The sequence below is a fragment of the Polyodon spathula genome, chromosome 23 (genome assembly GCF_017654505.1).
Source record: "Polyodon spathula isolate WHYD16114869_AA chromosome 23, ASM1765450v1, whole genome shotgun sequence".
Lineage (NCBI taxonomy): Eukaryota > Metazoa > Chordata > Actinopteri > Acipenseriformes > Polyodontidae > Polyodon > Polyodon spathula.
In genome coordinates this window covers 7679477-7704621 of record NC_054556.1, presented here as the reverse complement: position 1 = coordinate 7704621, position 25145 = coordinate 7679477, and the positions used below count along the sequence as shown (strand labels likewise).

At 36.2% G+C, this 25145-nt stretch overlaps 1 protein-coding gene across 5 annotated transcripts in view; it reads left to right on the top strand.

Moving 5' to 3' along the window:
* The first annotated feature begins 3881 nt into the window (after nucleotides 1–3881).
* LOC121298217 (forkhead box protein P1-like) overlaps nucleotides 3882–25145 on the top strand; it is a 157453-nt gene continuing 136189 nt past the window's right edge. For 3 of the 5 annotated variants that reach the window (XM_041225189.1, XM_041225187.1, XM_041225188.1), the window contains exon 1: nucleotides 3887–4451. The gene's annotated coding sequence lies outside the window, so the exon portion shown is untranslated. Of the gene's footprint in view, nucleotides 4452–25145 lie in introns of all 5 variants that reach the window. The other 2 variants (XM_041225196.1, XM_041225192.1) reach the window with 2 other exon arrangements.

Genomic DNA, 25145 nt, shown 5'->3' with positions numbered 1-25145 from the left:
TGATAATATTGGCAAGTTCTTGTAAGGCTTTTAAGCTGCAGCACAATTGTCAGAAGGAGGCTATAAAGCATTGTCTCTCCATAAAATCCATAATAAATAAAATGGACATTACAGATGCACACACATCTCGCCAGTAAATGCAGGCATAATAATCCAACAGGTTTAGAGGCACACTGTGCTAATGCATTTTTCCCAAGGCAGAAAGACTCATGCACTATTTATCGTGAACTTTTTTTTTTTTTTTAATGTGAACACAAGGAAAGGGATAAAACTGCAGTACTACTTAGTTGCACCAGATGGCAAAATCTTAGTTAAGTCATCTATGGAGACTTGTAATCCCAGTATTCAAAAATGTGTAGCAGTTTGTAGAAACCAATATTAAGAATGCATTTTGGACTGTACTGTAAATCCAAAAAGGTCCTAAATATGAATTTGAATAAACGCATTTATATATAGTTTGTAGTATTCTACTTATCACAAAAATCATGATTTCCTGTTTTTTCTTTAGTACCTGTTGATACCAAGCCTCGTTTAAAAGGGAGTCCTGGTAAGTGCATAATCAAACATGTTCTAGTGTGCATTTATGTTTTCATTCTCCATAATGCTAAGCTACCGATGCGTACTGGAGGTAGTGAAAGCATATATTCTGACCAGTTCAAATACTCAGTTTTGTACACAGGTTTGCACGCTATAAAAAACAGTCACACTTAAAATAAGTGCCGGTTCATGTCTGATGATCATGGGTTTTAGTGTGTGTAGCACAAATTGATGATTTCTCCATATTAATTCATTACGATATCCTATGTTAATTCTTGTATAATTCCATTTTAAGCAGTTTCAGTGAACTGCAGATATGCTGTGTTGGTCAAGTGAAAGGAGCTTATTTATTTATTTTTTTTGTATATATAACATAAGTACAGCTATGGCCAAAAGTTTTGCATCACCTAGAAACTACAAAATGATATTGCAAAAGTCTGCCGGAAGCCTACAGTATTTCATGTTAGATTTTGAAATGCCATATTTTTTGTTAAGTATATGAAAAACTTCAAAGCCGTGTGTAATTCAATATGTTAACATTATTCAGCAGGTTTCATTTGACTTTATGATGCCAAAGTTGTTTTATCTATAGGGTGATGCAAAACTTTTGGCCATAGCTGTATATTAACCTTATCCTATTTAAAAAATGCAGATCCAAAATGTAACAATACATCAATACTTCTGTTTATTTTATAAGCCTTCAATTGAGAGTAGTATTCAATTGCATTCTTTCTCATTTCAAAGTAGTATGTTATTTTCAGCATACAGCTGCTGCCTCTTTTTCATTACAGTTCTCAAACACTCCACATAAAGGTGGAGTATCACTCTAGAGTGAAGGACCAAACGAGTATAATATAATAATACATTCTCTGTTTTGTAAACACAATCAATCCTAACATTCACCTGTTAAACATTATCTTTCGCATATTTAAGCTAAATTTATGTCACACAGGGTAATTCTGAAATGTAGGACAGAAGATAAATTGCATATTAATATTCCGATGATGTAGAAGAGAGCTATTGAAAATGGTACCGCACCTGAAACAAGGAACATTGTATTTATTTATGGCAGTTTTAATACTGGTCAGGCAAAAATTTAAGGTTTTAATGAGTAAAATATATATATGTTTCTTTTGAGTATTTAAGATCAAAGTTTTAAATTGTGGTGCTGATGGCTATTGTAAGTTGGCATGCAACAGTGTGAGAAGACATGAGCACACTATATGTTATACATTGTGTCATGTTTGCCAGGTACAACACATTACATTGCTTTGTAGTTTACCACAAGAAGAAGATACAGCCCCAGCCACACATGGGATGATGCTCATGCCAGTCAATAAACACAAACATGCAGGAACACGCTTCAGCTCATCAGAATGAACAGCAGAACAAGCTGAGACATGCCAAGGAGTCTTTGTGTAGTTTTATTGTTGTTTGTCACAGTGGTGTTTACTATTAACTTTTCACCCACACTGCAGGGTTAGCTTAAATATAATTTCCTTGCTCTGTAATTATGTAACACACATTGCTTCAAGGTTCTATTTGTGTGTGAGAATACATTTTGTAAGTAACCACCAGAACTAGAGTACAAATCAGATCTGGAGATGATGGAACCCTAGCAAGCTGTCCTAGAGAGGACCCCCACCCCCTAGCCTGGGATCAACATTCTCTTCTCAGTTGTTCACTACACACTTTTCAGACCACAATACTGCTTTTTATATTGTACAATATGACAATAGTCACGTTACAACACAGAAGTAGGCTGTTCTGGCCTGCATTTTTCACCATATTTCACTCTCTGTTAAGATCCCAACCCCCAAAAAGGGGAAGCAGGTTAATTGTTGAAGTCACAATTTTAAGACCAATTCTCCACTGTCAAACGACATCGGAGTGATATCCCACAGTGACATATTTAGGTATTATTCTTTGTATGTATTTTTTTTTAATTATAAATATTGTGTTATTCCTATTACTGATGATGGTATAATTGTAGCTACGTAGCCATTATTATTACTGTTGTTATATTCTATTTGGATTATTCATTTTCTCTTTAGTTAAAATATCTAATGCTAACACTGTACTTTACAATCCCATACGAGTGAATGATCCGATGTTTTCTCTCTTGTGGTCAAAAGGTGGCGCTCAAAACCCTTCAAATAAAAACTCATTATCAAAGCAAGTTATTGGGTGAATGCTATATAAGGCTAAAGTAGCCCCATAATAAATTTACCGTCGAGTATAATTGAATGAACTCTGCTTTTCAGTCCTTGATCAAGGACGGTAAGACTTCGAATATATTTAGATTAATGTTACCTTTGACAAGGGTTAACCGGGCTACTGAACCGCCCCACAATCGTGTCCTTCCTGGGATACAGATGTGTTAAGTGGATTTACAATGAATGTGTTATCACAGATCTATAAGTAGAAAGTGCATTCTTGTGTTTTATTTTGTTTTCTAGTTTGCCAATTGATCATGCAGATTTGAAAAGTGTAGCCTTACTGTACAATGTAGTTTTACCTGCAGCCTCACACCATTTCTCTGCTACAGAAACATTACATTGTATTAACGCACTGGTGAATAGGGGTAATAATATTCAAAACAATATGATCATTTTAGGTATGACATGTGAATATATATTGCTGAGATTTTACACAAAAAATTGTGTGTTCTACAAAAAGGGTGAAAAAACGAATTCTTCGTAAAATATGAGCAATATTATCACAAGTGGTTTAAGAAAAAAATACAAACGCGCTTTTTATAATTGTATATTGGTTTTTGCCCGCATAGATCACAGGGGGGAAAAAACAAAACAATACCAACTTTACCGCAATCTATAGGTTATATTGTTGCATAATAATGTCTTTATTTAATTGGTTTGTTTGTTTGTTTTTTTAGGGGGTGAGGTGCTTTTTAAATTAAAATGTTCTTACTGAAACACTGCTTTTTGTTCCTCGTTAGAAAAGTATATTTTACTAGTCGTAGTTGTAGGTTTGCATTTGGAACTACACATTTTGACGCCCGTGTGAATGTTTAATTTTATACAGTAGCTACATTATTAGTGTGTGAATAGGACCTGGCAAACTGGTTTAAAAGAAGCCAAGTCGGGTTAGTCACTTAGAAATACGCTACATGCCAAATTATTCTTCTCAAAACAAATCACCTCAGTTGGCTGAAAAGAAATGCCATTTCTACCTTTCCCCTAACTTTAACAACACCCCGAATTGACCATTTCCCTGTACTTCCTTGCATATGGGCTTGTCCTTCTGGTGAACTTTCACCTCCCAAACTTGCCTTCTTTCATTGGACAAAGTGCAGAAAAAAGGAATGAAAGGTTTTTTTTTTGTCCTTTCGGTGTGGCTTCACTTGTAATTGCCTTAGAGACACTTTCACTTTTTTTTAACAATCCCCTTTCAAAAAAGCATACCGTTTCCTTGACCAATATAAGAAATAAGTGAACGGTTTCGCTTTCTAAGAATTCTTTTGCGCTCATTTTAATTATATTGTGTTTGTTCTCTAGTTGTTCAATGAAGAACTGCAATGAATGTTGTTTACCCAGCAGGTGGATGTGACGTCAAGGACTTGGAACATCAAAAAATAACAAATCCAAATCCGCGATTCCCCTTGTCTTTCCAGGCGCATTAAAATATATTATCAATGCAAGCAGCTCTGCTTCAGATTTGAGAGAGAAGGTGGGCTGAAACTGTGTAGATTCCTGATCAGAAACAGTGCTTTCTGTGTATCCTGCCGGAGAATCCTTGTTGCCAGTTGAAGTTAGTCCCCCAAGCGGAGTAATATTGTTATTTACTGTGTGGTTGTTGCATGCTTTCTTGGTACACAAGATCACATGTGAGTTGATTGTTACAAGCAAGCCCAGACATTTATCTTCAGCGTTGATCAACCATTTTCGCTCTCGGTAAGTTGGTAATAGTTTTCTTCCGTTTCATTATTTTATGCATACTTCTCCAGCTTTATCTTAGATAGCCACATGTAGTTAGTGTCTTTGGTTTTTTCTTCTTCTTTTTTTGTTGTTGTTAGCTAATGCTTGATGATGAAAAAAAACAAAAACAAATTTGCATGAGGCTGGACTGCCTGCCTGCCCGCCGCTCAGAGCAATAAGAGCTATTCAGTTTGTGTTTAAGGTGGTCCTACGTGTATGGTTGCTACTTTGCGAAGTTTTCAGATTCTCTCTCAGGACTGAAACTGGCGTGCTGCTTCTAAAACAGTATCAGCCAAGCAGTTGTACTTCATAAAGAAAGTGAAATTGACGTTTGTGAAAAATCACGTTACGGGCGCAGAGTGCATTCAAACTTTTAAACATGCGAAGTCTATGCACAGGCTACCGTAGTGTTTGTATCAACGGCATGCTCTTTTTTATTGCACGAAAGCGCTGGCGAATAATCAGTGCCGAGATTCAGTGTATAGGATATGCGAAGTTTAATTCACACCCTTATTTCTCCCGTGCTACAGGATTAAACCAATAAATAACAATCTCTAAAGCATATCGGATACATTTCAACTCGCGACGTAACTTTGTAAACAGTTTTTGTGGAGTTGCTTATTATGTTTAGGTTTTGTTTCTTGTTTACAGTAAGTATCAAGATAGTGTGTTGCACTAAGGAAATCTAGAGAAGTTGTGGTAACCCTATGCAGTTAATTCAGAGCGCAGCGCTTCAGAAGTAGTTGCAAATATGCATTATTGACAATTTCTGATCTTTGTTTTTCAGTGTATGTATCAAAGTTAATAAGCAATTGATTTTACAGACGTTGCATTTCGCTTTAGGTTGACCAAAAATATACCCTGTCGGTAAACGTGTACAACGTAACAGTATAGCGCAACAATATTTTGAAATAAAACAAGTTTGATTTATTTGGTTGTTGTTGCTTCTATAGCCGAAAACAGAGGACTGTCTCACTCCTCTGCATTATTTATTTATGGATTAATTGATTGATTTATAATAACTTATTTTTACATTTTCTCAATAATATGTATTTCATTTGGCACTGTCCGATGAAAAGATCCTATTTAGCGTTATTTTTTTTTTTTTTTTTTTTTAATATCAATTTATTTCTGATCTTTGCTAATAATAATGTAAAAATCTGAATGTGTTTTGGATGGAAAATAACAATAGACAGTACCATACTGATGCCTTTTCTTTTTCGCTTAGACAAAGATTTTTGTGAAAATAAAAAATGAATCAAAAATATTGTATAGCACATACTAAATATTGAATCTTTTAGTTCTAACACGCATGTGTTCTTGTCCATCTGTGTTTATTGTCAAACTTTTGTGGTAGCTTGATTTTTCAAAAGCGAGGACCACTTAAAGAATAGCAAGTACTTCAGCAGAAGAGACTTTCACAGCCTTAAAATGAGGAAACTGAATAATTGATTTATTGTGCATGCCTATCACAATGGGATTGCTCGTGCCATTAATACTAACATGTGCATATATTACACGTATTCACTGTTGGAAAAAAATGTACAATATGCAAACTTTAAAAAAAAAAAAAAAAAAATGCAAGGGTGGCAACTTTTTTCATCTAAAAGCAAAACACGCTTCAGGCTAGAGTACTAAAAGAGAACATTTTTATTTTGACAAGTCCTGCATTTGATGACGTGGAGTCTGAATTTTTGAAATGTTAAATTTCTTGCCTGACGGGTTTGAACCGTGAATTGTGTTGAAAACTCAACCATAATTCTATTGATACGATTTTAAATATGCACATAACATGGTGGGAAACCTTTAAAGATCCAAATACTTTGTTAATCAAAAGCAGCATTGTCTCATTGTTATCTAACCCTCACGTTTTATTAGGGACGTTATCGGTGCTTTTTGTGCAAGTGCTGTAGGTTCTTGGGTGTCTCCTGTTGGTCGGTAAAGTGCAGGTCAAGCTCTGTCTTGGTGCTTTTGTTATCAAGGCAAGGCATTACATCTTGTGAAAATAAGTAGAACCAATGGGTTTGTATTGGCATACTGCCTGTAAAGAAGTCCCTAGTACCATTAGACACGTTTTTTTTTTTTTTTTTTTAAAAGCAATGTATAAGACTAGATTTACAAACCCTTTTTTTGCTCCAATACAAAATTGCTCCACTTTTGTTTTCTCAGATAGGCATTTGACACATTAGCTATTAATAGGTCCTATTCACAAACTTATTTTCTCAAAGTTTGTAAGTCCAGGTTAATGTGTATGGACTGGTATAGACTGTTTATCCAACTGTATTGTTAAACGTTAGCGTTATGGGCTTTATGTATAACCTATAGGTATTGTAATATATACTACAATTGTGGCCATAATTTGACAGTCTGAGGAATGTGATGTGCAGTCTTAATCTTTACAAACACCAGTTACAAATAGGGTTATCAAGAACTAAATTATGTTAACGCATTTTCACTACATTATGCTGTAGCCAGTATTTAGATTTTGTGAAAACTTGTATGTTTTGCAAGTTTTAAATACCGATTAAGTAAATATAGTTAACAAGTACTTTTTTTTCAAATTCATAATACAGCTGAAAGAAGCAGTGCTGGTTTTAAAATGAAAAAAAGCAACAACTGCAGCTTTAACATCTTGCCCTGGAAGAAATCTTTTTTCCTTTGGATTAGTCATTGTCTGAGAAAAATCACTTTTTTAAGAGATGTAAACAGCCTCCAACAAGCGAACCTTGACAACCCAGATTAAGGAAAACAGTGGAGATCAAACAAAGCTGCTGCTTTGCTGTTGTCATGAGCTGTCTTTCTGAAAGCTGGAGACTATTTGAACAAGCAGTGGGTTTGTGTGCTCACTTATGCAGGAATGGACCTTCGCAAATGCTGATCCACATTTTTAAAACTGAGCAAGGGTGAACTCTGTGTAAAACTTTCCTGCTTTCACCTTAACTCGGCCGCTGCTGCATTTAAGTACAAAGCTTTGGTGAGCAAATGCATTTTGTTCAATCCAAACATGTAGGCTACATTTTTACATACATATATTAGACACTCCACAAATACATTACATTTTATGCTGTAGACCAAATAGATAATTGTAGTTTATTATAGGGGGGATGTACACAGCACACACTATATATATATATATATATATATATATATATATATATATATATATATATATATATATATATATATAGATAGATTTTTTTTTTTTTTTTTTAAGTGGAATATTCTGGTCTCTTGGCCACCTATTCAATTGAAAGATGGGCACTTCAGCTTCAAAACACACATCTTCAGGTCTTTCTTTTACCTGCAGAGACTCACAAATGCCCAAGCTTTCAGTGAGTTGCTGGATTGTTCCTTACAGAGCAATTTGTCCTGCAATTCACTCGTCAAGGCCACCCAGCCCTTTGGAGTGAAGGCATGTGCCATTGAAAAACAGTAAAAATTATAATTTTGTGTTTCTGCGGGTTTACTAGATATCAATTATGATTCTCAACATTAGAACAGTTCTAGTCACCTCACTACAAAAAGGATATTGCTGCTCTAGAAGGAGTACAAAGAAGAGCGACCAGAATTATTCCTGGTTTAAAAGGCATGTCATATGCAGACAGGCTAAAATAATTGAATCTATTCAGTCTTGAACAAAGAAGACTATGTGGAGGTCTGACTCAAACATTCATAATTCTGAAAGGTATTGATAATGTCAACTCAGGGGACTTTTTCAACCTGAAAAAAGAAACAAGGACCAGAGGTCACAAATGGAGATTAGATAAAGGGGGCTTTTGAACAGAGTGGGAGGCACTTTATTACACAGAGAATTGTGGGAGTCTTGAACCAACTGCCCAGTAGTGTTGTTGAAGCTGACACCCTGGGATCCTTCAAGAAGCTGCTTGATGAGATTCTGGGATCAATAAACTACTAACAACCAAACGAGCAATATGGGCCGAATGGCCTCCTCTCATTTGTAACCTTTCTTATGTTCTTAAGAAGTGCACTTGTCTGGTTCCCTGGCTTGCAGTTTGCTTATTACAGGGATATAGCGGTGTGCTTTGTGAGTCACATTGAAGTTTTTATGCTAATCTTATTCAGTTGTTCAGAACTGTGGTATTAACATTTCTTTGCACAAGTCAGGATATCAAAATCTAGTTATTTTAATGCGAGTTTTTGTCTCCTGATTGGTTGAATGAATCCAAGCTTTATTTACATTTGTTTGTCAATGGTACAAAGCTATGTATAACTGGCCTGAGAAGCATATCATATTTTATTACATAACCTATTGGATGAAAAAAAAAAATGCAGTGATCAACAAGATACTGTGCCCTCATTTAATACTCCCACAAAAACATGGGAGTCCTTTTACATCATGTTTATGAAACGTTATCTTGTCATTGCTGTGGTGGTGTTTTGATTGGACATTGGCCAGTGAATTACAGAACTTCTTGATCACAAAAACTATAAACATATGTTTTTTGTATTTTGTATCATATATATATATATATATATATATATATATATATATATATATATATATATATATATATATATATATATATATATATATATATGTGTGTGTGTGTGTGTGTGTGTGTGTGTGTGTGTGTGTGTGTGTGTATATATATATATATATATATATATATATTATATATATATATATATATAAATATTTTGAAAAACTTTTTTTTTTTTTAAGTAAATTTGACTACCTTGAACGGCAGACAAGCAGTGATTATTAATTAATGACGTGTTTTAGCAACCATTGGCATATTTATGCTTCTTGGGTTTGTGAGATTAATCTGGATAAACCAACATTTAAAATCTTTACATGTCAAAACCTCCACTGTAAAATCAACCCAGGTCATTTCTGAATTTAAACCTTTTGTAAAAGTTACTACAATACTTTTGTTCCAGCACATATTAGGCCTTCCCATACTGTTTTTTTTTTCCTCTGTCTGTATAAAATGTGTATCTCGTTATTTGATAAAGTAAGCCCATCTCAATATTTGTTTCGTTTTATAAGTTTTGGCATAGCACAGGTACTGTACAACCCATTGAATGCCCTCTTGTGGTCATTAGTGTTTATTACGGTATTGTGAAAGTAACTGACCTGTAGTACTCAATTTAAAAGGAAGACCGCCATTGCTGATAGGTCAGTTAGACAAACGTTTTCAGGTAAGTGTGGTTTTTAGGTACTGTTGTCATGGGACCCTTAGAACACGTCACTCACTAATAACGAAGCAATACCGCTAAAACCAAAAAAAGAGGAAAGTAAAGGATATATCAGTCAATTATGACTTGCCAAACTAGTGCAGATTCCCGATGTGGGGTGTGTTATTGTGATTATATTAGCAGATTAAAATTAGGGCTCTTGTGGTGGAATATGAACTTTTGAGGGTTGTGTGTTTTATTTGTTGTTTTGTTAATCTAACCAGCTTGTGAGTTTTTCGGTTTAATGAGGTAGTGAACTGTGATCATTAACAAATGGATTAAATTACATATTAGCCAATGATAAATCTCAGTAGTCAGATGTCCCTTTAACATTAAAATAATAATAAAAAATATTATACTTTAAAAGAAGTAATTTCTATCTGAACTATGGTTGTTCATTACTGTTAACATTTTATTCCTAGCAACATGCTAATCTACCGTACTAGCACTAAAAGAAGTGCACCCTCACACACTTAAGGTTTTAATGCAAACTGGGTTCTATTTTGATGCATCGATTCACCAATATGCAATCGAAGCTTGGGAAATTTAAGGACAGATGATCAATAATCGATGCATTGATTAATTGTTGCACCCCTACTCCTATGCATGGGGGGGTGGGTGGTTTGCCTTGCTCAAAATGCATGTATTTAGATGTTTTTACAGTCCCAACTAGTTACTGTAAATGTTGAAACTTCTCCAGTACCTCCTGATAGTTTTGCATTGGATTCTTTCATTCCTTGTTAAGTTGTTTCTTCACCTAAAACTGACTTTAACAGCATCTGCCCGAAAGCACAATCAGCATTAACAATGTCCTTGTATCGGGTCAGCAAAGTGATGCATCAAAACTAAAGCAATGTTTGTGGAGCTTTGTGGCTCCACAATGTGGTAGGAAATGGACTGTTTGGTTTTTATTGTGTTATATAAAGATTTAATAAATCTTTCCTATCAGATAATGCAACTATATTCTTGGACATTTGTATCCTAAATTCAATTGTCATACTGTAGGATGGGTCCACTTTCCAGATCTTGACTACACACAGTGGACATTTGGTGATTGGATTAGATTTAGATCCTTCACCACCAACTGTGTGGCAAACAGCTGGCAGCAGATAAGAGGACATCAGAGACTACCTCAGAAGGATATACATCAGATTAATGTGAGGAATTGAATGGATTAATTTGGAGATTTATAAAGATCAGCTACTGTAAACAGTGCATCTATGCAATTATGCAACAGTGCAAGTATGCAATTAGGTAGAATTAATGTATATTCTATTGTAAGCATGAGATGAATGTTCTTCTGAAAACTGGCACAGTACAGCATTCTATACTCGAGAGGGGTTGGCGTTCAATAGAAGCTGGATTTATATAGCGCCTTTCATGGGCAAGCATCACAAAGCACAAAGGTTAAGACCCCATTTGAAAGTCCTGTTTTTAAATTAGTATAAGTACTGTAGTCGTCCACAGCAACCAAGAGAAAAATATCTGCTGATCTGCAACACAGACCTGTGTTTTTCACAGGGCGGTAAACTAATAATAAATGAGGCTGGCATTAGATGCCAGTGAGCTTAAGGTTTCTGGGAAGAGTACATTAAGGTCGCTGACAGTCCTAATTATAGATGTCATCAGGACAGAGATGTATGATTTTGCTCTGCGGATCAATACTGTTTCTCAAATGACATTTTCTCAAGCTAAAGACTTTCTGTGCCATGATGGCTTGGACTGTGCACTTAGACTGAAGCACTTGGCCTGCTTCTCTTATCTCTTTACTTTGTTGTTTCTTTGTATTATTAACTTATTTACATACTTGCCTGTAATAACAAATGCATTTTGTTAACAGGTTCTGCTCTGCCATATGTCCCAACTGTGTATTCAGCTGGTAAACATGAAACCGCGTATTGTGATGTACTCTTAATTCTGCATATTCCAGGTGTTCAGTATTGTGCGAGATGACCAACCAGTTTCACCATAGTTCAGTATCCTAGAGCTTTATATTTTATGGGTGTACCTCGGAGAGACGAGTGATGCTAGATGTAACCTTGTCTTTTAAAATGATCATCCCATGCATACGCGTGTTTTATATTTTGCACTGTCAGACTGATGAATCATCAGGTACAAAAATATTGATAATAATCCTACAAATAAGTGATGTACACTTTCCATAATACTATTATGGGTTTACTTTTCGCAAAGGGTGTATATTTTAATTATATGATTGTTCACTTTATTAATAAGCCAGACAGTGCCAATATTATTATATATATATATATATATATATATATATATATATATATATATATGTGTGTGTGTGTGTAACTACATCATGGGCAAAAAAATATCATCAGCATTATCTGGCACTACTTTCTGAATTTTAGAAAACAGCAGTCAAAATGTTTAATACTGGATTTCAGCGGAAAGGAACATTTCTATTTATTACAACATGTTTCTGTTGTGAAGAGGTTCTTTTGCTTTGTCTGATACAGTTCAGTACCAGTATGAAATCTAAGCTACTTTGGGAAGGCTTTGAGGTTATATTTTAGAGTGTTTTAAAACAGTATCATTATTACTATGCATGCATCTAAGTATTATTCATTTGTGACCTGAGATTGTAACAAATGTCATATATGAAAGTAACATTTTCATAGGCATATTAGTCACTTGGCAAACGATGATTCAATTGCAATATAACATTTTTTTTGTGATACAAACTATGCACATTTCTTACCATAGGAAGTGAGTAAGTGCAGAATTGTTTGACTCGATCATAGGTATCTTGCTCAGAAACCGTTTTAAATTGTTTATCTTGCAAAAACAAAAATGCATAATATAACCTCTGTACTGTACTAATAATAACATGCTTTATGTGATTGGCAGCTTTTCCAGTGATGTCAACCACTTCAGGAAGTTGTAGGTGCATTACAGTTTCATAACTTGTGAAATATACTGTGTGAAGCAGGTGTCAGCCGGGCAACTAATATTATCTAATAAAAACGAATATGGCTGATCATGTGGGACATTTTCTTTGGTCATAGAACCACAAAGTTTTGAAGCTGCAACGTGCTGAATCCAACATATTGAAACTACTCAACTGAAAACACCTTTTCATAAAGTGTTCGCTGAGAAAGTCATGACCGAAACCCACTGCAAGTTTGAAAAGAGGTAAAACTGCAACATATAAAAATGAAAAAAAAGACCACCTTCAGCTGTGTAGAAAGTAAAGTAAACAAAGAAAGGGCTTTTGTCCGAAAAGTCCTGAAATAAATGATCTTTCAATCATTTACACCTTTTTTTGTACATCCAAAAAAGTGTGTGTATATATTATTCACTTTTCATTTTAAACCAAACATGTTGGTGCTAATGAACCTGGGTTTAGCAGGGACGACAAGACTAGAGTTCTTTCTCGAATAGATGGAAATCTTAACGTGATTATGCAGTATGCTGGCTGATGTGATTACTCGCACACTCCTGTCAGTCAGGAACTGAAAAAAAGGGTGTGTGAAAGCAGAATTGTTATCCCCTTCAGGGGATGCATAGCCCAACCAAAAGGGATGCAGTCTGTGCCCATGTGTGCATATATTGCATGCAGTGCATAGTTTTACATACGGTAGAGAACCACTTGTCTAAATGCAATTGACCATTGTTAGGATATTGGGAGGAACCTGTCCCGTCTCCTTTTGTGTGGCAGGGGAACTATATTACAAACATTCAAACATAGTTATAGAAGAAGTGGTAACTGCAACACAAGATAGAACACCTGCTGCATCTGTCTCCTCAGAAACAAGAGAATGCGAAGGGTGGAGTGTATGGAATATTTTAAGTAAATCTTCTTCCAGCTATGCTGCTTACTAAATGTAACCATTCCAGCACTTTCCTTTATTTAATTTGGGCTGAAAAGCAATCCTGCCTCCAACAGATGTTGTTCCATATGTTCACATTGCTGTTTTGCTTCTACATAGACCACATTATTTTTTGTCTAGCAGAAAAACTGGGAAGGAATGAGTAGACAGGTGGCCCCCCCAAATCTTTGCAATGCTTCTGGAAAGACAAGGGTGGATAGATTTTGATGCCTATGCTATCCCGACCCAACTATTTTGGGTAAAATTACTTTTGCTGCAGGGTGTTTGTATAAACGTGTACAAAGCCCCTTAGCCTGAAGGCATTGTAGAAAATGTGAACCTTTAAGGGGGTTTCTGTGATGCTAAAAATAGAAGATTATTTTTAGAGTTACTAATTCAATTATTTATGATTTGTTTGAGGACTTAATGAGAGATTTTTAGAATGCTACAAAGACAGCCGTCCACAGCTGGCAATGACACTAGTTCTGCTTTTGTCTAGTGTGACAATAAAACGTTATGAAAGTCTTTTTTTTTTTTGTTTGTTTTTTTAAATCAAATCTCCTGAACACACATACAAAACTATCTAGGGGTCGCTACCAAATGACAGGAATTCAGAAAAAATAAATAACAGACCAAGATCAAAGTACCAATGCAGTGCTTGCCCTATAGATCCAGTGGGAATGAGTACCATCATTCAAAATGCAGAATAACCTCCATATCATAATTTTATTTCTGCTATTATTAATGTTGTTGTTCTTATTTTTATGTCAGATGTATTGTTACTGCAGGAGGACACCATCTTGATCCACTGTGGAAATGAGGCATGGACTTTCTCCATTATTATACCCTTACAACACAGGATGAGGGCAGGGACATTTAATACAGCCAACAAAACCTGAAGATCATCCAAGCGACTCCTACCTCCTTATATTGCATTCAAAATAATTTTGGGCACTGCAATAAATCATTCTTGTTTGTTTATTTATCCCCACCCTTGTTCCTGTGTTGACTTGTGTTTGCTTTCCAGGCCCAAGTTACATCCCTCAAATGGTAGAGGGCACACCTTTATTCATTAGCGTGTTGTGAAATCATCAGATGAGCAGGAAAACAGCCAGTTAGCACTGCAGAAATGTCTCTGATACTGTCGGGGGTGCTGTCATTTCTGGAAGCCTAGTTTTCAGTAGTGTATGCAAACTGCTTGACCCACTGTACCAAAAGATTAATCATAATAAAGTTGGTCATATGCAAGTTTAAGAGGTCGTCAGACTGCTTTGCTTCTCTTCTGATAATCACGTTTTGACATTGCCTTGCATTTCTTTCTGCAAGTGGGCCGATGTGACTCTTTTTCAAACTGCTTTGGGGCATATTACTAATGCTGTTCAAGTATCGGTTTTAGCAATTAAGGAAGGCAGTGTAGAGGGCCACTGTCAAACCAGAATGTTCTCAGTAAAGCTAGTTTTAAATGTATTAGGGCCGGAATTGATTTAAGCATTGCAGCTTTTCACACACTGTTTTTATTTATAAAACAATCTTAATAACAAATTCTCCTATTGACGTCTTTTATTATTTTATTACTGTAGTTGGGTGTCATTGTGAATTTTATTGCTTTTTAAGATATGCGCAGGTGCACTTTGTAAGTAAAAGGAAATGAAACTTGAGATGCCCTCAGGGATTACTATTCAAGCCATGCCAAGCAGGTACTCTGTACAGTTATCACCCACTGATAATCTGGCATGTGGTGCATTGTTCCTATCACACGTGCATCGCACACTGCAGTTGGCATCGAAATCAAGTTTTGTGGTGAGCTGAAGAGTAATAGTGGTGTCCACTTTCTTTTTACACTTGAAATAAACTGTCCGTCTGAGTCGGGCAAAAAACTACTGTATAATGTAGAGTTGGCCTCCTATCAACATATCTACTTTTATTGTTGATTGCCCATGTTAAACTGAATGCATATAGTACGTAGTTTTATCGTTTTCATTTTTAAGCTTTAAATGACAGGTGTTTTTTGTCTAGTGCCTGACTCTTATTACTAAACATATAGTAACGGGAGTGTATGGAGGTATTTGTCCGTTTTTATCATTGTGTATTTGGTGGGTGTAAGTCATGCCAGTTTTCTTTTTCAGGTGTAATGTTGTATGTCACTGTTATTTTACATGATAGGTGTACAGTTTTACCCAAATGTTGTTGCTTCTGGAAAAGTGGAAATAATTCCTGCTTTGAAAATCTCAAGTTAACCTTTCATATGAGACCAGGGGATTCCATGCTAGTGGATCTAAGTAATGCCACCCTAAAATGAATAAGCCTGTTTTTTTTTTTTTTCTCAATGATCTCATTTCACGAGACTGTGGTTCTATAAAATGATAGTAGTCGGTTTGTAAGTCGATAGTTGAAATGTTGGTAACTAAGTAGACATGTTTTATTACAGCTTGATACTAAGAAAAACCCACTTCAAAAATATTGTTTTACGAGAAAACAAAATAACGTTTCCTTTTTTTGCAAATGTGTTACCACGGACACCACCCGGCTGGAAGCACCAGTGGTTCCCAAAATCGTATAACTGACTTATGGTCTGCAAGGTTTTAGCATTATACCTAAAGTAAGAAGCACTTACCCCTCTAAAGATGTGATATACTTCAAGAGCACTAGGAATGGCATACTTGTCGCAGGATAACAATTATAATGATAATATTATATTATAATTAGACACAAGTGTTCATTAGTTTTATATATATATATATAGATATATATATATAGATATATAATAGATAGCATGATAGATATATAATATATATATATATATATGATATATATATATATATATAGACACTTAATCTGCTTTAGCCTTTTCAACCAGGTTACTTTCTCTATAGTCTAAATGTCCTACCGTGGACATTTTTTCCCCCTCCTTAAAGTGTATAGCAAATTGATGCATTTGGATTGCATAAAATACATAATTTGGCTTCTGTGTATTTGTTATATAAAGGAACAATAGATAAGAATCCTTTTTTATGCTTAATGCATATCTCCCAGTACATTTTGTAAATGTTATTTATCTGTCTTCTGACAGCTCCGTTGTTTGTAACATGTACAGTATAATTTGGCTGACATCAGTAACTGGCAGCAGAAATAACCAAATTATTTAGTCATGGATTTTTAACGGCCACAAGAGCGAGTGGATGTTAAGTAAATGATGCAGTTTATTCCCTTCCTTCTCATTGCCAGCCTGCATGCCACAGGAAGCCTGCCAGCTTTAAATAAGTGGTACCCAGATGGTATTCACATGACGCCCATTTGGTTATAGAATCATCACAGGGAATAACTCGACTGCCACAACAAGCTATAGGTCAATTGAGCAGGAATGCCTGTTGCTTTACTGTTTTGCATATGCAAATCTGTTAATGTTATGTCATTTCTGTAAATGCAGGGAGGTTCTATCTCTGGGGTCCTAAATGAACTTGGAAAGCAGCCCAGTTAATGGGGAGCTGAGAGAGCTATGGTTTTGAAATATACTGCCACAGCTTGTATCCTCTGTTCAAACACATTGCTTCCTGGATGCTCTCATTTTCTCTCACAGCTGAAGCTGTCTGGTGGAAGTGGCTCTGATAGGCTCGCTCAGTAATTCGATTGTCAAACAAGGTTTTTGTAAAATTGGCTGAAGTGATTTTCAATGTACAAAAAAAAAAACCTGGTATGTGCTTATTTTTAGTGCGCATGGAAGACAATGCACTCAGCCAAATAAGCTCTTTTCTTTTCCTTCTTTGTCTGCCACACTTTTACACTTTGTCTCATCAGCTACAGATGTGGCACCCAGTTGTCTTGGAAAAGTTGTGAGCTGTGTCATCTGTGCCATTTAACAGCCAACATCTCCTGCAGCAGTCTGGTGGAAGCAACAATGTGGAACTCGCCCCCCCCCCCCCCAAAAAAAAAAAAGCAAGCTAAAAACATTTCGGAATGTTGAAGCAGTTCTGACTGTTGCATCACAATTCTAGCACTGATTTGATTAGCAAATAGCAGTGCAAAAGAGAAAAACGTCTTTTGAGCATGAGTCAATTTTTACTTGAAAAATAATACATCATGAGCCCTTCAATATAGTTCTTAATGCATAGACTGCATATTTTATTTGGTAAAACCCTTTTGATTTTTAAGAAAGGTGTGACATATATAGGCTTGCTACTGTCGTTTTGGATTTTGCCAAATCACAGATTAATATTGGATGTTTATTTTAGAAAGAATTTCCTTTTTTTTTTTTTTTAATCTGTGAGTGTTTCCCTCCTGTGCCGCATTTTCAAATCAAACTAGTAACTCACCATATACCTATAGCAAAAGCTAATTTCAAAGTAGGCGTTTTAAATGACAGGCGCTGTAGCTGGCAAATGAAAGTGCACAGTCGGTGCATGTCTTGATGATTGACAGCCTTTTAAACGAATGAGAGCATTCTAACGCTGCATCAGTCAGTGAGATCTGTCGGAGAGCTGACGGTGAAACTACAATAACCTACTGAGGGACCACTGAGATGACTGACAGCGACCCCTAGCCATTCAGAGTGGAATGGAGACGGGACAAACAAAAAAACCTGCACAAACTAGAGATGATTTCTAAATTACTATCTTTGGTACGAAGATAAAAAATAATGAGTGGTTCTACTGATGTAATTATCCTATATAAATTTATTTCAGTCGAATTTGATGTGTGAGCTTTACTGATTTTAAAATTGAAAAGTAGCAAGCCTACATATGTAATAAGATTAATGTGGACAGTTAAAGGCACAGAACTTTTTTAACTTGTTTTTTCACAACATTGCTTTCATGGGCAATGTCGCACTTGCAATTGTAAGTCATCCTGGATAAGAGTGTCTGCTAATAAATACATGATAATAGTAATAATGTGGTATAACCCTTTGCAAGTTATATTTCTATCTTCTGGAACCCCATCCAGAATCTCTGCTTCCCTGAGGTCTGTCTTTTTAGTTTTGAGTTGCATCAAAAAACACGAAATTTCAGATGGTCTAGGGCACATTTTCTGCCCATAAAACTTTGAAGTTAAGTTTTAAAAAACTCCACCCTTGTGGGTAAGGAATACACATGATCAATGTCTCCATCAGCTGGTAGGCCCTTGTAGTTTAGACTTTGCTCTTTTTCTCTTACTTCTTTTATTGAGCTTTTTGGAATTCTTGCCCTACTTGTGACAATATTGCTTCAAATGATGCAACATGTGCCATACAAGTAATATACATGTTTTACTGTATTATTAGCTTCCAACTGCTTCATTTAGAAAATAATTATCCATATGTTAATATATAGAAATTGAGCTTAAAAAAAGGTTGACACACCAGCCTTTGTATAGGATTTTGCCAGTAATAGTGAAGGAAACTGTAGTATAAAAGGTCACTTCCTCCCAGACCGTGTGGCAGTGACTTCATGAGGCTTGTGTTTCTTGGTCTGCGCCTTAGGCCTAGTCCACTAATATATTCTTATCACATCATTCTAAAAAAACGGAAAAATAAAAAGACATTGCTTAAAACACTTAATGTTTAGCCTTGTTTTCAATAAACTACACAAATTAATTTAATTTCATAAATAAAAGGGCAAATTGAAGGTCAGAGGTGCTGCTTACAACATCTGTGCTGCCAAACCCTTTAATTAGAGAATTTCATTGCAACCTGCATGTATTGTTCACACTATAAAGAATCTGAGAGTATGTGGATAGTGTTCTGCACTGACATGTGTATGGAAACCAGCTTACAAATTCTCTACATATGAATTTGACCTCATCTTTACGAAATATTCTGTAAGATGTGCCGTTCCCCTTACACTTGCTCTGCAGGGATTTGATATTCTTGCAAAAAGTAAGTAGACATTGGTGTTTTAAACACTATTGTGACTGCACAAAGCATACTTAAAGTGTTCTAATTGTTACAACATTGAATTAGTATGTTGTTTGGACTTGTTTGGCTTGGCTTGGCAAGGTTTATAGCAACCAATAAAACAGATTGCCTTTAACTAGGAATGGAAAAAGAAATGTACCCATTCCAAAGACGGTAATTTACTTTGTGTTTCTGTTTACTGTTATTCCCCAATTCAGTGATTTTTTTTCAGTAATTGAATTAAACAACAGTGTTTAAAAACAAAAAAACAAACAAACCAAAAACATGTTTTGCTTTGTGTCTTTTAGTTTATCCAACATTACAAAAAGCAAAACCTGTTTTGTTTGGTTTTGTTTTGTGTTTGTCATCATTTTCCTGTATATCTATTAACTGGCTGTTTGACATGTTGCATGATAACCTAGATACATTCTAATATTAAATAAAACGTTTTAAAGAAAAGAATACAGATTTTTTTTTTTTTTTTAAAGCCAGAAAAGTAAGATGAATTTGAGCAATAAAGTCTGAATCATGAGGGCTTTTATTCTAAATCGCTGTGAGGATTGTTATCTGTGGGATGTGTGCACTACCTTAGTTGTGTTTAATCAAGAGTCCACTTAGCCGTGACTGGGAGTAATTGTTCCCAAGTGGACTGCACAATGACCTGTTAATGTCTGCTTTCACCCTGTGACCTTGTCTGCACATTCGTAGAGGATTTTAAATCATGTGGATCTCTGAGTTACTTTGTTTTCCGAGGTCAAGTGGTTGTCTGTGCTGCTTAAGCCACTTTCTTATAATTATACAACTTTCTGCACATCAGTTGAAGCAGTTCTGTGGTTTGGGCTATAGTTAAATCCAGATCTGGGTGACTCAGTGGGTTAGGGCAGTGAGTTCATGCACATGGGATATTACTTGAGTTCAGAGATAGACATATGTAATGTAAATGATTTACGTATCACAGAAGCACCAGTACAAATCCATACTTGCTGTAGCAACTAAACAACTACATCAGCGGTGACTCATAAAACTTCAGTGTGGCAGTAAACCATGAGTTTACACTAGTGTGTTTCAGATGTGAACAGGACAGGCACTGCATTAATCATTATTAGCATACGTGGCTATGGAATAATCTTCGACCAATGGTGGTTTGTGCTAAAAGCAGTTAGCAAGGGTTGGTTGCTCCCCCTACCTTTCATTAAAATGGTTAGCTGATGGCTATAACTTTTTTTTTTCCCCATTTTTTTTTTTTTTGATATTTTATTGTATATTTTATATTACGTGATATTATATTATTGTATAGTATATTTATTTGTAATGTGAAGCACTTTGAGATGCCTTGGCATGAAAGGCGCTATACAAAATAAATTTGATTGATACAACGCCCTACTGGCCAGATTATCACAATACCATAGTACTACTACTTCTATTTATTTATTTCTTGATAGACGCCCTTACCCAGGGCGACTTAAAGTAATATCTTGAGTATTTCAAAACCACCTATGCAGGACTTTGAACGCTGACCTAGTATCATGGGCATACTGCCAGGGTAGCACTAGTGTTAAAGTGACTGTTATGCTGGTACACAGGAAGTGTAGAATAAAGATTTTACAAAAGATCTTGGGAACTTTTTAACTAACCCTTATCAAAAAGTGGAGACATTCTTGGGGCCATGTCCATGGTTATTGAGAAATAGAAACACATCGGTTGAAGCTAAAATACTTCTGAACAACATCAGTTCATCGTGCGGCTCGCCGCAATGCATGTTAATACTATGGAAAAGGAAAGCATGTGGAAAACAATGCCAGTATAAGCCAGTCTCTTTACTAAGTAGATTTGAGAAAGTACAGCCATAATGGTATAGATAAAAGCGATGTTGGGTAAAGCTGTCTGTTGGGATAAACCATATTTTTTTGTTGATTAAATTTCACAACATATAGACTGGTAATCAGCCGGATCCTATCGGTAGTTTTTCATAGTTTCACATTGCAGAAGAAATGTGTACCAGGGGTGGAACTCTCTGATTTTGTTCATGGTGTTACAGCTGAATTCCACACACATGAATTATGACAAGTTGGGCTGCCTGTTCTGTGGTTTGCGTGTCTGGTGTCTGGTTTGCTTCCTACTTTTAAAGTTACAGTTGCACTTGGTCATCTGAGCCTTGTTTTCAGTCTGGCTAAACCTGCAGGATCCCCTTGCACGGCGGGGGAAGGGAGACTGACAGCTATATTGTGTATAAAGTTTGGTGCAAGATTGCATTTATTTTTTAAAGAGTGTTTTCCATCCTACTAGGAGTTAGTGTGGGAATCTTTATAAACCTTTTCTTTGTTTGAACCAAATCCAAACAAAGTCTCACCACTGCTGCTTGGCGAACTTAATTGAATACAACCTGAAAAAAGACATGTATCAACATTTTTTTAAATAATTGAACCAACTTAATTATTGAAACACTGTGCCAGGTCACTATGGGAATATTTACCTGCAGTCAGCAAAGTAACCAATGGCCAGAGGGGAGGATTTTGTATGGTATAAATGTATACTATTCCCAAGTATAAGTAGTTTAGCCTATCAACTTGGAAATTATTAATTTATTTTTTGAAGAAAAAGTAATCTGTAGCGTATATGCCTGTCACATATCGACCCTAAACATTTATCCACCATGATCAATCATTTCAGCAATGCTAGTTTCTAATTGAATAGGGAAGATTAGTTCACAGATCCTACCAAAGTCTTCGTACACGTGTTGTATGTGCTCCGTGCGCTGCCATTGCTGGTAGTGTCACGTGAGCTGTTCAGTGTGTTGATATGTAAATAAATCCTGTTCGCCTGCAGGGGGCGTATCAACTTCAACCGCTGTCTAGATCTCGCCTGTTCCGGACGGAGAATCCACGATGTGGATGATTTAAATTGCAATTGAACAGACAAATTAATGACGGGTGATGAATTTGAATTTGGCCAGAGACCTTTTTCCACGGGTGCTAACAGCTATCAGCAATGCTGGCCGACTAGCAAATACACAATGGCATCATGGCATTTAGTGCCACAGATGGGAAGTGATTCGTAGTGCCAGCCCCTCTCCCCCCCTCAGACAAAGCTGCCAAACCATGACTGGATAAAATGAAGATGATGAATGGTTAACACAACATCTGCAGTGGCGTAATGCCACCAACTCCCCAAAAATGAGAAATTGGCGAATGCAAAGTAAACAACTGAGACACGCCCCCCCCCCCAAGCATGAAATGGGAGAACCCAGCCTCTCCAGTCTGCCACGCCACGCACCCTGCAGTAAATAAATACTAACCTCTCGGCACTCCGGTAAGGAAAAAAAAACCCTACTTGGAGAAACCTTGGGGAATCCATGGCTGAGTATAGCTCTTCCTCCAGGCTCTAAAGATGGCCTTCTCCTGTTTGGCCTTGCTGTGATTATTCAGCTGATTTCATTTGAAGACAATATAATTGACTAACAGTGACTTTAATTTAAGTAATTTGTTGCCACTGTGAGAAGCTCATTATACCAGCATACTGCTAATTGCAGTTTTGTCCAGTGATGCGTTGGAATTGATTAAAAGTGAATGGGCATGGGAATTAGAATTAGAATTTGGAATTGATTTTAAAAAGGAATTGAAAAGCAGGAATTGACTGCAGCCCTGGTGGCAACAGATCACTCGTGCCTGCCATCCCCTCAGGATGTATTGCTTAGAGTGTGGCTGAGATTATTTGTTAACCAAACTGCAAACGAAGCAGGTATAATATACAGCACACACCAGAGCGGTGTGTGTCCTGATCTGGCAGCCATCCTGTCAGTCCAGTTTATGGTAACGGTATCTTCAAAACGGCAAAAAGGGTTCCGTTTTAAACTTTAGGGTTTTATTGCCCTACATGCTTATAAGATTTGTCTGTATTGTAATTGGCTAAAAAGTCAAATATAAACTAGACCTGCCAGGCAGTTTTATGGCTTCCAAGCCCCAGTATCAGTACCCGTCTAAGCGTGTTTAGTTCTCAATGTGCCAAGTTTAAAATCAGTAACTTCAACTGTTCCACAGAAGATTTTGAAAATTTTTTTTTTTTTTTTTCAAAAATGCGTCAGGCAGCCGTCTTGTTTAACCTGTTAAACCCCCAGCCTCCCACAGGCTATTTCCACCTGGAGGGCCATGGCCTTAAATAAATCACATTATCTTCCAAAGTATAGACAGCACAGACATGGTTCAGGGCTTGAATTCAAGGCCATTAGGACTAAAACCTCAGATTTCATATAAGTCTTACTCAGTACCACACTGGAAGGAGATATCCAGAAAAACCCCCATAAAAAACAAGAAACGCTTTTCATTTGTTTATATTCTATTGTCATGTTTTCACCTTGTAGCACATGAAGAGAGACAGATTTTCAAATCAAAATTCTACATGAGTTTTTACAAAGCTAAGCCCAAGGGTCTCCAAACATCTCCAAAAATATATATTGTGTAAATCTTTATGGCCAGTCATACACTATTTTCTTGAGCAAGTTCTAAAACTGAGGTTACCTTCTGGCACCTCACATGCTATACGTTGCCACATGAATTAGATTTTGTAATCCTCTTTTTTACTTATTTGTCCAATATTTCATTCAAAAAGTGGCCTTTTTGGAGAGCTCTGGGGTGCCAGAAATGTATCCATGATGAGTATGCATGACAGATACTCTCAGTTCATATGCCACAACTGTCAGGCACATTGCTCTCACATAACTGTGTGTTTGTGCAGGAGAATGTTGCTACTGAGATTTTTTGGTGTAGCTCTGAATTTTCAGTACCTGACTATTTTTGTTACTCACTTGCTTGAAAGTATGTAAATGTCAAAAAGCAAAGTAATGAGGAGATTTTTTTTTCATTCAAGCACTGCTGACAGGTGAACATATGTTAATTATTGGATAAAGGCATCTGCTAAATGTCTACAGTAATAATAGTAATAATAATAATAAGATTGCAGACACCTTTGCTGCTCTAAATCAGGCTGCCAGACTGAAAACACCTCAGTTCCTTTCATCTTTACTTTGATTGACATGTGACAAACAAAGGAACTGAGTGAGTGATCGTTGGAGCAGGCAGACAGCTTATCTTGAAAGGCTAAAAAACCTACACTGTCTCTAGGTGAGTAACATCACTCCTTGTAATCATGGAAATATAAAAAAAGTTTGCTAAACACTCCCATGCAATAATCTAAATCAATGAGCGTCAATGAGAAATTAATAAAGACGGCCGGGAAGCAACAATTACTTCTTGCAACTTGTATTGTGTCGTAAAGATCAGAGGCTGTATACAGCAGCACAGCACAGATGAGACATGGTGTTGCTCTTTACTATGCAATAAAAATTGTTAAAAAAAAAAAAAAAGTTATTTCTATGTGCCCCTTGAGAGTGAAATGGTTGCATTTTCTAATAACATTTATAGTAAAAATGCATGTTGAAAATTACAAATAATAATAATAATAATAATAATAAATGTAGTGTGGATCCATTATACTTACAAATCCTGAAGAGGCTCCAATCCATCTTCAAATGCTGCTTCACAGACGCTGACCAACCCAGAAAGTTGATCATTTTCACCGTCTTTTTCACTATTATCCATCTCCTCCAAGACTTCAAAAAGACTGAATCAACTTCTTTTGGGATGCTTTGGAACACTGCTCGCCATTTCGTTCGATTTTACAAATTGAAAAATGATCAGAAAACGGTAAGAAACCTTGATCCTATCTGCATAACGCTGCGCTCTAGCTTGTAAATGTGTCTTGTTTACATACGCG